Source organism: Biomphalaria glabrata, chromosome 13 (genome assembly GCF_947242115.1).
Source record: "Biomphalaria glabrata chromosome 13, xgBioGlab47.1, whole genome shotgun sequence".
Lineage (NCBI taxonomy): Eukaryota > Metazoa > Mollusca > Gastropoda > Planorbidae > Biomphalaria > Biomphalaria glabrata.
In genome coordinates, this window is record NC_074723.1 from 291671 (window position 1) to 308472 (window position 16802).

Consider the following 16802-nt stretch of genomic DNA (forward strand, 5'->3'; position numbering starts at 1 on the left):
ACTAACTCAAGATGAGTTGTGCTTTCTACGTGATTAAAGATTAGACCAAAGCAAGCTTTGCACTCTAGGTTATGCTTGGAAATTATAATCATTTTAATAGGGGTCTACTTTCATTTTCTTTGCATTAATTGTAAGTAGAGTTGGTGACGTAGTTTACACGCAACACTAGGTCAGCAGCGAGGTCAAGAAAACTGCAGGCCAAACCTACAACACAGTAAAGCACCAAAGCTTACAATGTTGAAATGTTCATTTGAAACTGGAACATTCCAAAAACTAAAGCGACAATGACCTTCAACCTTTCTTTTTTTTTAACCAAAGAGGATGAATAATAACAAGAGGGGAAAACAAACGTAAAATCACCACCCCCTAAGGCCGCCTCTGGTTCTGGAAGAAAAGCGTGCCAAATGTAAAATAATTGGTTGATCTACCACCAAAGAGAGTGCCACATCAACCTGTATGTGTGGAAGATTGTGACATTGTCTCAATGTTTGGCCTAAGCTCGTCCTTTTGTTTCTGTTAAGTCATACTATAAATAGACATGCAACGAAATAAAAATGACAATGAAAATAATTTAATGTTAAATAACTATCGAATAGGTCTTTGATTAAGATATATTGACTCTCGTGAGATTTTTTTTCTAATACCCCACCCCCGCCTCTTTAGGACGTGTTATCGGGAATTCACGATCTTTTAAATTAATAGGCCCGACGCTCGAATTGAATACTAAGATCAATGTGGAATCAATTTGGATAATTTCTAATTCTGAAGAGCTTGTCATGTGATCCTACATCTATAGCCTACATCAGTCAAGCAGAAAAGAGGGGAGGAAAATCCGTGGTCTGGAGTGGGAATAAATATCTCCGTTATCTTCATCATTAGATTGACATGATGGATAGTGAAAGGACATTAGCTTGCAGCACTTTCAAGAGAATGAATCTTCTGTTGCATTAACAGATTAGTTCTATTTGAGTACATTCGGAGGAGGCTTGCTGAGTGGTAAAGCGCTTGGCTTCCGAACCGGACGTCACGGGTTCAAATCCTGGTGAAGACTGGGATTCTTAATTTCTGGATCTTGTCCAATCAGCTCTAATGGATACCTGACATTAGTGTGAGAAACGTAAAGGCGTTTGGTCGTTGTCCTGGCCACATGACACCCTCGTTAATCGTGGGCCACAGCAACAGATGATAATTACATCGATCTGCCCTATAGATCGCAATGTCTGAAAGGGAAACTTTACTAGTTCATTGGGCGTGTGAATGGGGGATGGCTGGAGATATTTATTATAATAGTGATGCCATAAACTCATCCTTTACCTAAGGTTAAAATGAACTTCTCCTTGCCGTCCAAGAAGGAAGAGTCTTATGATTGTATGCTGGACGTTGAAGCTCTGCATGACAATTGTAGGAACGTGTAATTAAGATAAATCTTATATTGAAAGTACAAGAGAGGGAAAAAATCCAGCTAAGAAAAAAATCAGTCACATTTAATGATGTGGTGACCAAAAGAAAAATTATAATAGTCGATACTTCTCGGCCAAATCTCATTCCTGTTATATTTCTTAAACTTAATCATATAAAAGTTACATTATGGAAAAATCTGACCAGAGTTCTTAAAAGCTTGGTACCTAAGCGATGTATCACAATGTGGCTTAAGTAACGAGGGGCAGAATGTCGGTAGAAATGTAGGCATAAAGCACAAGTCAAAAACGCCAAACAGGCAGTGATGGGAACTAAACTAACTTTTAAAAGTTAAACTAAAACTAGTTTTCAACTAAAATAAAGTAGTTAAACTATTAGTTTATCATGAATTTCAAAAGATAGTTAAACTAAAGAAAGTTAATTCAACTATTACAAACTTTTTTTTTGGGGGGGGGGGGGGGGGCAGAGTTGAACTAGACCTACATAGATATAATCATCCGACTATATGCATACGGTTCAATCTTATTCTTTTAACATTCTAGTAATATTTATCTATGATAAAATCAGTATTGAGAAATATGTTTCTTACATAAACGTAAATGCACAATAAAATAAAATGTCTAAATAAATATGTGTGCTTGTATTTTTGCCTTGAATTAAAACCTTTAGAAAATAATGGTACTCTTTAAAAAAATATATATATTAACTTATTATATAATGGAAAATCTTACTAGTACTGGTAAAGTTTAAAATCTCACTAAATAACATAGATTTAGAATTTCAAATTAGATCTAGTATCCAAAGAAATAGAAACGAAATCGTTGGAGTTTTAAGAAACATTTGACCTGTATAACTATTTTTTAGTGTAAAATACATGCTTGACTAACAATGCCGATGTGCTATTTTCTTGTCTGACCACTAAAAATACAACTAACACTATTGCATAACCGTAATGCGCGCAAGAGAAAAATAAAACTGGGTGATCTTGTCATTATGGACTGCACACTCAGTACACCATATAGACCTACACGTGTACATCTATATGGCAGGTTGTTAAAATCAGTCGGACTCACTGTATATTTACTTTCTGGGCAGGGAGGGTGTATTATGTAGTCTAGCCTCGTCCACTGTGGTCCACGGCTAACTCACGAGAGAAAAATGTTTGGCTATTGTTAGTTTACCGTGTGGAAAATGCTGCAGAAGTGGTTTAAGAGATAGAACTGAAAGGAGTTACAGAGACAAATATCCCTGGGGAGTTGGGTTTTTTTTGTTTGTTTGTTGTCAGTTAATTGTAAAGTAAAGTTCCGCTTTCAGATTTTGCAAGGGCAGATGATGTCAAAGTAATCTGTTTTGTGGTGGCACACGGTTAACGAGGGTGTCATGCGGCCAGCACAACGGTCAACCGCCTTTACTTTTACCAAACTAGATTTGGGTGGACTCAGAGGCGCCCTAAAGAACCCGAAAGGAAAAATCCCAGTCTTCACCAGGATTCAAATCCGGGACCGCAAACGTGCCTCCGTCAGTTAATTGATTCTTTACAAATTTTTTTTTATCTAGCGCGCGCGTGTGTGTGTAGGTGTGTGGCGTCTGAGGAACAAAAGATTGAAAACAGATTTTGAAGGAAACAGTCTAAAGACCTGAAAGTAACGACCGTTACTTGGAATTGGGTCGCAGCATATAGCGCAGTGTCAACGTCAGGTCATTATCGCTCCCGAACGTAAAGAACTGGACACCAGAGCCTTGGACCCAGTGGCCAAATAACTCGACCACCGGATGGCGTTAAAAATATATTCTACATTATATTATTATCCATATCACCGCAGATGAAAGAGAAGCATGAAGTCAAGGCTTACACAAAGTCTATTCAAGCAAAAGGAGATAAACCTAAAGTGTCACTGAGCCAGGGCTACTCTAGACACGACTTACAAATCTATATTTATATATTAAGAAGCGCTATATATATATATATATATATATATATATATATATATATATATATATATATATATATTTGAACGTGTCCAAAGGAGGTTATCAATGTTTACGATTATGAAGTCACGCGAGAGAGACAATCGTTAGCGTTGTTTTGCGTTTGGGGGAAAAAAAGAGGGGGGGGATAGGGTTAACAGGAAGTCTTTGTGTGGAGCATTGAACCCCTTGGCACCTGTGCGTTTACCCAACAGCGCATAACTACTCAGTTTAGGTAACGCTGCACACACATATAAACACGCCATGAGTCATGAATGCGGCCCTCAGACTTGTCGCCCTCGACGCAAAGACCGAAAACACGTGAGACTACTTCCTGTCTGAATTATTTACCCCCATCTCTTGAACAGGAGGGGTGGGGGCGTTATAACGAACTAATCAATTAGGTCCTAACTTTGAGCATTGAGAGCCAAGAGGAAGAAGGACCCGCATTCTGATTTGTTTTTGTTTTTAGTCAGACCAACAAAGAAAGAGGGGCCCACAGGAGAAGTGTATTTTCTTAAGCAGATATGGAGATAGAAAATCAACTTTTAGACTCGTTACTACAATACTTTTAAAAAATAGGAAGGGGGGGAAGGGCCTAGCGGTGTTATTACATATAATCAGTGCACTTGAAAGCAAGTTTTATCTGAGTTTCATACTTAACAAGATAAAAAAAGAATTTTTTTTTAAATGTGAAAAGAATGGAAATGTCTTAGGTCTGGCCCCGCCCATTTCGCACCTGCATATCTTTGAGCTGTCAATCTTGACTTGTTCCACTAATCGTGACTAATGTTAGTCTCAAGGAGACAAAAACCACAACCCACAATCTTCCCGCTGACGTCTCCATTACATCGCGAGTTCAACATCGGCAAACAATTTTTTTTTATTTAAATACTGGCGCGAAAAATTCACCATGTGGGGCCATAACAGTAGAACCACTGCCCCATTCAACTGAGAGACCCCAGATGCCTAGAAAGACGCAGGTAGTCCCCCCCCCAATACATCTACCTGGGGGACAAACAGACCAGCGTTCTGTTTATCAACAAAGGCCAAAACGGAAATAAAAATGTACACCATCAGGTGCTCCACCCCTCTTTTTTTTTTTTTGTCTCGCTTTTCAGACACACACCTACCCCCCCCTCTCCTCCCTTTATTTTCTTCCATCTACACACCATGTGTTTGTGTCTGTGACGTTATGTTCTATTTGACTCACGCTAACACGTCTTTGTGTGCTCAAGGACTTTCTGTTAACGCTCAAACGTTATGAAATTTAATTGAAATGTATTTTGCTTTTAAAATTAGGAATGAGACTTTTCCAAAATGAGTAAAGCTTCTAGAACGATATCTGCGTTTAATTTAATAAAAAGCAGCCCCCACAGGGTCCGGGTTCATTGCTCTCAGAGCCTCATAGAGTCCACTTTTATTATTGTATCGCAAGGTTGGTTGAAATGAACCAAGTTTCCTGTGTCACTATGTATTGGATACATTTAAAGTGGAGCTTGTATTTTTATGCCTGGCTTACTATAGTCTACAATCCACTAACAATGTGAGGACAAGTCTTCGGAAGGCCGTGGGTTCGAATCCAGTTTTCGGCTATTCACGGCGTCCTGCAGGAGGATTCTGGGACAAGGTGCTTTGCCTTATTATTATCCACATCTCGAAAATAGCGCCTCTATACCCAATGGGATTTTTTAAAAAAGGGAAACTAGACTACAAAAAAAAAAAAACATTGATAAAGTGTATGTGTGTGTGTGATAAAGAGACAGTGGGTTGAGGGAGAGAAGAAACAGAAAGAGGGTTGGGGGGGGAGACAAGAATGACAACAACAACAACAAAAAACGTATGGGGAAAAAAAAGCAAAGTAGCCCTCGGCGCGTCGCTCACACTGTACATTTATTTGACAACTCGTCATCTGTCACGAGAGAAATGCTGACATGGCACTCTCAATTAGCCTACACAACTGTCATGCCAGGCGACACTGTTATGTCTTCAATCTTAGGTGTCCGGGGCTTGTTATCATAACCCACGTGTTTTATTATGATGTTAACGATTGTAACACTCCCGGGGTGGGCTCAACAACCTATTTAGGACCGGGAAAGGAACAAAAAAAAGGGGGGGGGGCTAAAATGTTCTTCAACAGATAACAGCCATAACATAACGATATTGCGAGATTAATTCAAAAGTACAAATAGAAATATCCAACCACACAGATCAAATGGCTCAGTACACAGTACTGAAATATTCGAACACTAAGAACTAACAGTAGTACACTGTACTGAAATGTTGGAACACTGAGTACTAACAGTAGTATGAGATATTCAAACACTGAGTACTAACAGTAGTATGAGATATTCAAACACTGAGTACTAACAGTAGTATGAGTTATTCAAACCTTGAGTACTAACAGTAGTATGAGATATTCAAACACTGAGTACTAACAGTAGTATGAGATATTCAAACACTGAGTACTAACAGTAGTATGAGATATTCAAACACTGAGTACTAACAGTAGTATGAGATATTCAAACACTGAGTACTAACAGTAGTATGAGATATTCAAAGATTGCTTTAAAGTGAAACATGGAAGCACCACCGAGGCCAGACATGCTGCCACAAGAGAACAAATAGAGGTTTGTGCTACGGGAGAGGGGGGGGGGTCATAGTTGAATGGCATATACAAAGATCAAAAGACTTCCTCTGAATAAAATATGTTAATAAGTGACTATCATTTTACTTGATCGAATCAGCGGCGGTGACGAAGGAGGGTTTATACTTTCGAAGTCATAAGGGATAGGGTAAATACTCCCACAGTCACCACCAACTTTTTTTGCCCTTTCTTATTTCAAAACGACTTCAAAGGCGAACGGCACATTTTTTAAAAAAATTGCCCCCCCCCCTTTTTTTTACATGTCACTTCACAGCAAGTCTAAAACATGTGTGACGCCCAATCTGAATTATAACCCTCAAGATGTGACAAAAGAGTTACTGAAAATAAAAAAAAAGGAGGGGGGCGACGAGTGAAGTGACTGAACATAGATAGAAAGATAAAAGCGGTGCATACTTTTTGAAAGCTGTGAAATTGTGCAATAGGGAGAAGGCCTATTAAACATGAACACTGGGAAGAGAGTGCGTTCAAGAGGAAAGACCTAACAGAAATAGAGTTATCGCCACATCAATTGAATACAGCATTGCATTTGTGGCGTGGTTTGCCCTCGGCAGTGGGTCTCGATACATGTGGAAATGAGCACAAGGAGTCGTCAAGCATGTAAAGGTCATTACATGGAAATGATGGAATAAGCTCGAAAAGACAAGAATGATCGCTTCAATGCCTGGGGTCGATAAGGGCATGGGGAAAGGAGATGTTAAGAAAAAAAAAGGAGGGGGGAGGGGTACATTTTAAAACACTTGAACTGTAAATATGAATATTTCAATATGTCAACGTAATTCACTTAATCGTACAAGTGTGTTCACGTTGAACGCTGCATGTATCGAGACTTAGGGCCGAGGGGAAAAACACGCCTCAATGAATTTTGTTTCCCTTAAACGAAGCTCGACCCTGGCAGTTCCATAGAATGAAAATTAATTGATATCCTTATTATACTAATTAAAACAAGACAAGGAACCTGTAAAACCATAACAACACAATATGCGTACAATTAACATTGGAGTGCCAAACCCTTTCTACTAGTCCCCCCCCCCCTCAACCTCAAAACACTCATAATTAAACACATATCCCCGGCAACACATTTGAACAGCTTCACTCTGCTGACCACGGGACAATAGGACAAAATATGCACAAATAGTCCAGTGGAATGCCCAGACGTCAGGGAGCCAAAGGTCCCCCACAATGGTCGTCACGTTGTCCCGATCCAGCCATCCCCACAGATTTCACACTGACACACACACACACACACGTAGAAATGCCACAGCATTCCAAATCTCTCGACAACAACCCAAATGCAATAGCACTACACGCACACACACACGGAAAGATAATAGGCCGATAATGACTATAATAAGCACAAATACAATACAGACTTGGGGCTGAAGGTATGCCAATTAACCCTGGCTTACGCCCGCCATATTTAAATAATTCATTCAGTGAGTTGCTTACTTTTAGCCGTGTTACTGGTTTCTTGTATAAAGAAATGTTTCTTTTATCAAACTTTTGGCGATTAATTCCCCAATTTAATTAGGAAGTTTTTCGTTTTGTTTTGTTGCAATTTTCAAAAACCCTCACCACCTGCTCGGTTAGTACAAATAAGGACGTAACAGAACTGAGTATAAATGTTTGATCCCACCGGTTATAAATCTGAGGTTTTTGATCTCACTGGTTACAAGTTAAAATGTGAGGTGTTTAGCTTCTATGGTTTGAATTTTTATGAAATGTTTGACCCCACTGATTACAATTAAGAGGATTTTTGAACCCCACTGAGTAAGCCGACGTTGTAATAGCATTACACTGTTGTTATGGTGTGTGTGTGTGTGTTTCCATGGTGACGGTGGGAAGAGGTTAGAGCTTTGGTTGCGGATGATGCAAGATAGGTGACATTGTTGTCAGTGGTCTTAGGACAGGCGACTTCAGAACGTGAGACTGAAAGGTTGTGTTATCGTAGAGTGCCAGGTTTTTGTTGAAAGAAAATAGTATTACTTAAGTCTAGTACATTTATTTTATCTCATATCAACTTGATTTTGTCTATATTATAATAAAAGTTATATTTGATATTTTTCACGTTTTTTTTTGTATTAGTTAAGCAATATTACACCTACCGCGATTTAGTTGTCTACCAGCTGTTTGGTGCTACAATGCAACTACTGTCCACAACACCAGTGATTAGAAGAGATTAAAAAAAAGAGGGGTGGGGAGATACAGTAGTCCGAGACCACAAGAAACAAAGCGTGTGCTCACTATTAGGCACGCCTTTGATACCATGAAAAAAACTTTCAGCATATTTTCAAAAAATGCATTACCTTCTGCTGAAAATTGTAGTCATTGATATTTGAAAGGCTACACAGTGTAGGCCACCATGCGAGGCAAGACAAACAACCTAAAGATCTGAAGGCCTGTCATTAACGATAGCGTTGCGAGGTTAGAATAGCTACCAACCTCTTTTATTGTCCACAGCTTTTGTAGAAATAAAAAAAAAAAAAACTAATTTGTACTACTTATTTAAAATTCTAATCCCAGTACCAAAGCTCAGACCACTGGGTCGTCCATTCTATTGCTGAAATATTTACAGGAACATGTGTAAATGTGATGTACATTGTAAGACCAACTGAAAGGAAGATCGAATAAATAAATAAACAAATCTAGAGAATCGCCTCTGGCTGTAGGTTAGAAAAGATCTGATGGAATGGTAGCATTGGGTAATTGACTTTTTTTTCTTTATAGATAAACATCGGACTGCGGCGTAAACGTGTGAAACTAGTGAGTCTAGAGCCCCGGGGGGCAACTTTTTGTCTTTTCTTTACCCCCTTGCTTTTTTTTTTTTAATTTTCGAAAAATCAAAATATCAAAAGTGATTTTCTTTTAGCTCAACATTAAATCGGTATGCTTAATTCGGTTCCACGACAATTCGTTCACTGACATATCGCTCACAGACCGTCACTTAACTACAGTTTCATCATGTAGGCCTTCTTTTACACTTATGTCCATTATGCTGTTTTAATAGCGGTCCAGATGTTTTTTAATTGACATACCTGTTCCATCATGCCGTTATGGTCAGCACTGTTTAGGGCCTTCCTCTACCTCTACCTCCCCTCTCCTTTTATATCTCCCCATTCAGCTCTAGTTAAAACCTAGTGGAGTGGTAGACAGACGGGCGGCTCTAGAAGTCATACAACTTTATCGGACAGGGGAACCATCAGTTATAAAAGGAGAAAATGTTCATTGACAAGTTTTTTTTTTACATTCATCTACGCCTTTGCAAAACATTGGTGATAGTTTTTTTTTTGTTTGTTATCTTATTATTTATTTATTTATTTATATTTATTTATTTGTTTACATCTAGATCTAGATCTAGACTAGATATCTACAATGTCACTCAATGTGTTTTGAATCTATAGCACTTCGATATTTTTTTCTATACAAATGAATACGGGAATCAGGGATTCAACATAATTAATTTCTACTAATGAACTTACAAAAAAAAAAAGTCACGTTGGTGTATCAGCTAACTGACGGTACCAACCTGGTACCAACCCGCCACTCCCTCACTCTCGCGTTCTTCATTTCTAGACTAAATCTAATTGCTTTTAAGAACCAATCAACGTATAGATCTGGACACAATGTGTTCCCCCACCTTTTCTGTTCCCCCCCCCCCCGGCCAACAAAACAAAACGGCTTAGCGTGACCTCCGTGACCGCTCGTAAGCTAGTCAAGAGAGGGGGGAAAAAAGGATACGAAAAGCGTAACGCGACGGGTTCAATGCGTATTTGCGTACTGACGGTCATTTTTGGGAGATTTTGCGTAACGAATACGCATTTTGCGTAACGGTAGGCAGGTCTGTAGGTTAGAAAAGATCTGATGGAATGGTAGCATTGGGTAATTGACTATTTTAGCGTACAAATATATCTGCGAACATGCTTGACTAGCCACGCCAGTGTGTTATTTTCTTGTCTGACCTCTCCACATTAAGCAAATACTATCGCATAAGACTTAATGCAGGGTAGTCTTACAGTATTATCGACTACACACGTACAGTACACTAGGCCTACATGTGGTCATGTGTATGTCTAGCTGACCAGGTAGTTAAAATCAGTTGGACACGGTCTATTTACTTTATGGTCAGAGAGGGTGTGGATTAAGATTTTTTTTTCTAGAGTTGGTTACCCTAATGCTTTTAGATCTATATAGGCCTAGCTGTTGATTTAGACTTAATAGATCTCAATAATAAGTCTTAAGACTATAAAAGGGTGTACTTGATGTTCCTGCAGTTAAAAAAATATGTTTGCCGCAAATGAATTGATTAAGACCATTAATCAAGATGAATTGAACAAGTGAACGGAGAATATAGGCGAAGATCTTAAAAAGAAATTGAGATGGATTGGTCACACCCTAAGAAAAGATGCCAACAACAGAATAAGACATGCGTTATATTGGGGTGTTGTGTGTGTGTGTGTGTGTGTGTGTGTGTGTGTGTGTGAGTGTGTGTGTGTGTGTGAGTGTGTGTGTGTGTGGTCTATATTTTAATAAAAGTTATATTTAGTTTTGCTCATAAAGAAGTTATATTCAAGTTTTACAAGTTAAAATTGTCAACCAGCAGTTTGGTGCTACAAGTCACCACCATCACACCCTATGAAAAGATGTCAACAACAGAGCTAGACAGGTGTTAAATTACAATTCCCTGAGAATAAGACGCAGAGGAAGACAAAAAAAACAAAAAAAAAAATGGCGACACAGTGTACTATTGAAGTGATGCCCGAAATGCGGCTCGCGGGCCAGATCCGGCCCACGATGTGGTTCTATCAGGCCCGGCGAAACGTCGGCACAAAGTGTAGAAAATCCTCCCTTCATTAAAAAAAGAGGTTGAAAAAAATGTATCTTTACTTACGCTAGGGTCCTCACTATTTCTCTGATGGACTGGTACCATGACCGTTAACATTTAGTTGTTAATGACTGGGATTCTGAATTAAGAGTCTACCAGGAAAAGTAGATGGATCTTTAATTGTTTGTGAAACATGATAATAAGCCAACAAATTTGTTTCATAAAGAAATTTTTGATGCTTAAAAAAACAACAACAGATAAACGGTATTGTGAAACAAATATGACTGTCATTCTTGATTTGAACGGCAAATAAAAGATTTTTAAACTAAGCCTAGATATTGAAAGATTTTGTAGAATATTTACCAAAAAGAAACAAGAAAATGAGTCAGTAATAAAGCTAGCTACAATTTTGCTTACATTTTAAGTAGAGAAATTAAGCCGTTTTCCGTAAAAAAAAAATCAATAACTTCCACTATCCAAATCATGAATGTAAGTCTCCAATCCAAATAGTTTCAGGTTCATTTCATTTCGTTTATTTATCTTTTCTTGGATGTGACCCGCGACAATAGTGTAGGAAATTAAAATGGCCCACAGGCCGAATTAAGATGGGCATCGCTGTACTAGAGGAATCTTGAGAAGACAAGAAAGAGTTGGTAAGACTAACGAGAGACCGTGGAAAATGCAGTGTTTTTACTCAGGCCCTATGTTCCATAAGGAACACAAAGGACAGATCATGCAGATCATAAATGGACTATTGATTTGAACGATGTTCTATTGTATGACCACTTTACCTGTAATTTGAAATAATTTTCAGAACAGAAAGATTACTTTTTCGTGAAAGTAAAAGTTTCTCTTTCAGACATGGCTATCTATGAGACAGATGATGTAAAGGTCATCTGTTTCTGAGGCCGCAGTTAACGGGGATGTCATGTGGCCAGCACAACGACCAACCGGGTTTACGTTATTTTTTTTTTGTTCCTAATATTATTTTACTCAAAGAGTTCCTCAAGATAAGTGAATCTGAAATATTTTTATATAGCGCAGCGTTCATACTTATAACATGCTCAGTACTCTCTTGTCCAACCACTTTTGTATGTGTGTGTGGGGGGGGGGATTATGGGAGAGAGTTTTTAAGCTCCCTTTAGACGCTCAGCAAACACAACTCGAGTTTTGAACTCAAAATTAGTAGGTAGCCGAACGGTTTAAGCCACTCTTCTAAAAAAGCTGATCGACACACAGCCATCGCAATGTAAAAAAAGAGGAGAGAGACTTTCCATTGAATCAGGTCAATATGTTCGGCTACCTTTTTTCTTTTGAAGAACGTTTTCATGAACGATTCTCAAAGACTTTTGTCTTTTTACAACACAACCTTTAACCCCCAAATGTACAGTTGTACTTAATGTGAAGTATTTAACTGTTTACACTCGTTCGTAAAGTTCCGGAACTGTGGTACTAGTTGTCATCCTTGTGACTGCTATCAAATTACAGTCAATCAACATCAACCTTTGATTACACTTGTTAAGTCTCCTAAAAACAAAACATGTTTGTTCACAAATGTATGCTTCTGGCACCCATTAAACTCGCGTGGAAGAACTGACTGAATCTTTTTTTCTTTTACTTGCCTGGAGAAATTCGAAGGTCTTGTTTGAAAAGATTTAACATGCACTTACATAGCAAATGCAAACAACTCATTGCTATAGCTGCCACGTAAAACATGAAATCTGTCTTCCACTCTTCATTAGAAATAAAGTCACAGTCAATGTCCTTCAAGGAACATAAATATTTCTTCCTTGAGATTTTATATTCTTCTCATTGCCTTGCCCATGCTAAGCCAACGGATACATCGGAATATTTTGTTTCTAAATCTCTGAGTACGTGTTGGAACTGACGAGATCACAATAATATATGAGACAATAATATGATATTTTATGCAGGTTTGTGCAAACTTTCCTGTTAAGAGTTTATGGTTGGTATATTCTTTAAAATAACAACAAACAAACAAACTCTTTTTCTTAGTCAAAGATCGAGATCCATCAGTTGTTACATTTGCCATCTTGTTCTAAGCATACCCAACACTCAACACAGTTCTTCATAGCATTGAATAAATACTGGCCTGAGATTGTGTCTTAAACTGAGTGAAGTCTGAGTGTATTGAAGTATAGTCAATTAGCTTAAGCTTCGTCTACTTGAAACTTTTTATAATGCGACAGTTTCAATAACTTATACAGATATTTGGAATTATTTTAAATGTATTTGCATTTTTACATGATATACTGTGGGCACACCTTATATATCATTTTTACATGTATATACTGTGGGCACACCTTATATATCTGTAGGTGTCCACAGGCCGCATAAAACACTCCGGCGGGCCGCATGTGGCCCGCGGGCCGTAATTTGCCCACCCCTGATGTAGACAAAACAAGTTGAACTGAGCATTATTATTACTTGATAAGCGAGACGTTAATGAAGAAACTAACGAATCAAGATACGGAGTGTAAAGCTGTGTTCTGTAATAACTCTCTAAATCCGAACATGTGGTTTTCGCTCGGTGTGTCTGTCGACTGCAACTTCTAGGCTGCACCAATCCAATACCAAGTGTGTCTGACAGCAGTCTCGCCTTCCTTAAGATGCCATCCCTTAAGTATACCTCAGCATGGTCAAGTTGGTTTTTGATAATGTCATCAATGTGACTGCTGATGTGTTGTTGAACTTTGCTAAGTTGGAATGCAACATCAGGGATACTGATTCAAGAACAGATGAATAATTGAGGACAATTAAAAGAAAAATCAGAAACACACGAGAAATAGGCATTGATTACACATATGCAGTTTGTCTGGTTTCACTTACAGCCGTTATTTTGAGACACGCGACACAAAAGTTTTGACTTCAATAGCGAATGAATTCGTATTTCTCAGTCCATCGTGTCTCACACAAAAGAGGTAAATTTAGCACAAACGCTCTCGCTTGGATTCATGTCAGGAGTTCACAACACTAGGTTTTTACTAAATATAATGGTAAATATCAGTGGCGTCACTATGGTGGGTGTCACCCGGTGCGGTCAGCTCAAAGTGTCACCCCCGCCTCCTTTAAAAAATCTTTTTTTTTTCGTTTGTTTGTTGCGCGGTAATACATATAGTTTATAATGTTACGTTCTCTCTCCTAATCGGGCCTTCTGTAAACACTGCTAAACACAACACAGCACATCTAACGCATCAAGAACTTGACAACAAGAGCTCTGGTTAATCTGGTACTTTACTAATGAGTGAATAAGTAGATAACAGCCAATACTAGAAAATTGGCAACAAACACATCAACAACTAAAATGCTACTCTGTACATCAACGTACAAAACTCTACTGTCTCTATCTCGTACATAACACTTGAGGACTCAACCAGGACCGACTTCATAGCCAGATTAACACAGTCCAGGTCTCCTTCGTGTCCTCTCTTGAACCGCCGCATTCTTACACACTGTGCCTCTAGTCAGCGCCTTCGGGGTCACGGAGGTCACGCTCTAGTCCACGCAGGCTTTGGATCACATGACCGTAACATTGATCATATTTGCGTGTAACCGTAGTACTGTCCCTTCTCCATCGCCTGAGTTCACGTGTGTCAGCTGAACCTACAGTTCTGTCAACAGCTATAGAAATGAGTGTATATTAAACCTTTAAAATTCAGCTGTTTATTACAAGTTATCTACATTTCACTGGGTTTGCGTAGTCATGTGAAATTATGCACGCATCCTTAATCTTTGGAATCGAAAACATTGCCATTAATATATAGTTCAATTTTGCAACAACGCAATCATAAGTAAATGTCACTTTTTTTCTGTAACGATCTCATTTTTAATAAAATTCCGCTTTGTGAAAGTGTCGTTTGTTCCTTTGTCTCAAAAAGTTCTTAATTTTAATTTAAAAATCCTTTTTCACATACGCCATAGATAAGCAGATGGTAAGAAACGATGGATGGCTTTGTTAAATGATTTAAAGATATTCTTGAAAGCCTTAGTGGCATATGAAACATGCAAATGTCCACTTTTATTTTCTTTAAGAATAACTTTTGTTGCCTTTAGATCCGTTCTCAGTCATTGTATTTCTGATTGAATGTCGCCTTTTGAAAAATCATCATATAGTCATACGCGACTATTTTGAAACTAACATCTACAATACTTTGTTGGTTGTTGAACTATAGAATTTTTCGGTTGGATTGCTCCATATTTATCTGCTACATCAATGATTGCTTCCAGTAAGAGTTGAAGCTCAGAGTAAAAATATGGTCAATGCACATAAGAATGAACCTCTTTTTATCCTCTTAAATCAGCGGTTCTCAACCTTTTTTTCTCGGCGACCCCTTTTACAATTCCTCACTATGCCGCGACCCCCCCCCCCAAAAAAAAAAAACAGTAAATCTGATTTTCATTGCCAAAGCTTTATGTTTAATCATGAAACAATTTGTAATTATATTCTCTTTATAATATCTCTTTAAGATATGCATTTATTTATCTTACTATTTCTAATTCCTATTATTCACATTGCATACACATGTGACGTTTTTCTGTATTTAGACATGATAATGAACAGGCTGTTATGCAAATAATGTATTATTGCAAATTGAAGAAGAAAATGCAACACAGACAAATTGGGACATGACTACAAACACTTATCTTATCGTATATAATACAGACGTTACTTCAAAAAAGAAGATGATTACGTCCTACGCGTCATGCATTTAGTCATGCATATTTACCAATGACTTAAATTCTTCCAAGTCACTGGTTTTCCTGGCTAGCTCAGGCAACCCATTCCATGCTCTAATAGCACTAGGGAAGAAAGAGTATTTGTACAAATTTGTCCTAGCATATGGGAGGAGGAATGTGCCTTTATCTTTGTGTCTTTCAGAGTATTTTTATTAAATTTTGTTTTTGTATTTGAAGATTATGGTTCAGTGTTTTATGTATGATTGCTACTTTACTTTTGAGCCTTCTGTCCTGAAGGCTTTCTAAATTTAGTGATTTTACTAAAGGTGTTAGATGTCTGTAATAGAGAAATTTTTCGCTGCATCTTTATTAATGAGTTCAATAAACTATTTCTGTTTCCTAAACATTTTCACTTTTGACTTTCATTGGAGTTCTGGCAGGTGCAAATGGGATGTTAAGTAATTTGGAAAGTTTGATGAAATTGTGTCCGCTAAGCATTAGCAAATGGCATCACTGATAATTCGACATAAATAACTTCGCTACAATTGACATACAAACTGATGGGGCAGACAGAGGAAACATTGGTGAATGTCTTACGAGAGTGTCCAAATGCTGCGAGGAGACAACTGAAGGGTCACTTGAACTCCATGGAGGCTATGAGACACTACGTTCAACAACAGAGTTTCTTACCAGCACTATGGGAGGCCCACAACAGAGTTTCTTACCAGAGCACAACGAGAGGCCCATGCTTTTCTGCCCTACTACCATTAGAAGTTCATCCAAGGTTCATGTTCTCCAATACGTTACGTATTCTATACAAAGTTTACGTATTAAAATTAAAATTTATGGATGCACTGTTCAACCTTTTTCAAAACGTACACATTTTGGTTCACATATTACAGATTTAACAACTTAGTATTTCAATTAGACACCCTATATGAACTTTATAAGTGGCGAACCTTGAAAAACGATAATGAAAAAGGTAGACGGAGAAGGGTTCGAACTAGTAAAAAGCAAAAAAATGTATGGACAGTGGGAGGGGTACCCTTTCCCCTCCAAAAAAAGGCGAAAGTAGCACAGGGTCTAACACACACAAAAAAATGAAAACTGCCGGACACGCTAGATCGGAGCCTAGCTCTCCAAACAAAACAAACAGGAAAAGAACTCTTTCTCTGTCCTCTACCTCAGATGACCAGGGGGAAGGCACTGTGGTGAGAAGGGAAAGGGGGA

The 16802-nt window shown here is 38.2% G+C and overlaps 1 protein-coding gene across 1 annotated transcript in view; it reads right to left on the reverse strand.

Moving 5' to 3' along the window:
* Window positions 1-16802, reverse strand: part of LOC129922591 (potassium channel subfamily T member 2-like) — a 99171-nt gene that overhangs the window by 77929 nt on the left and 4440 nt on the right. The window lies entirely within an intron of this gene.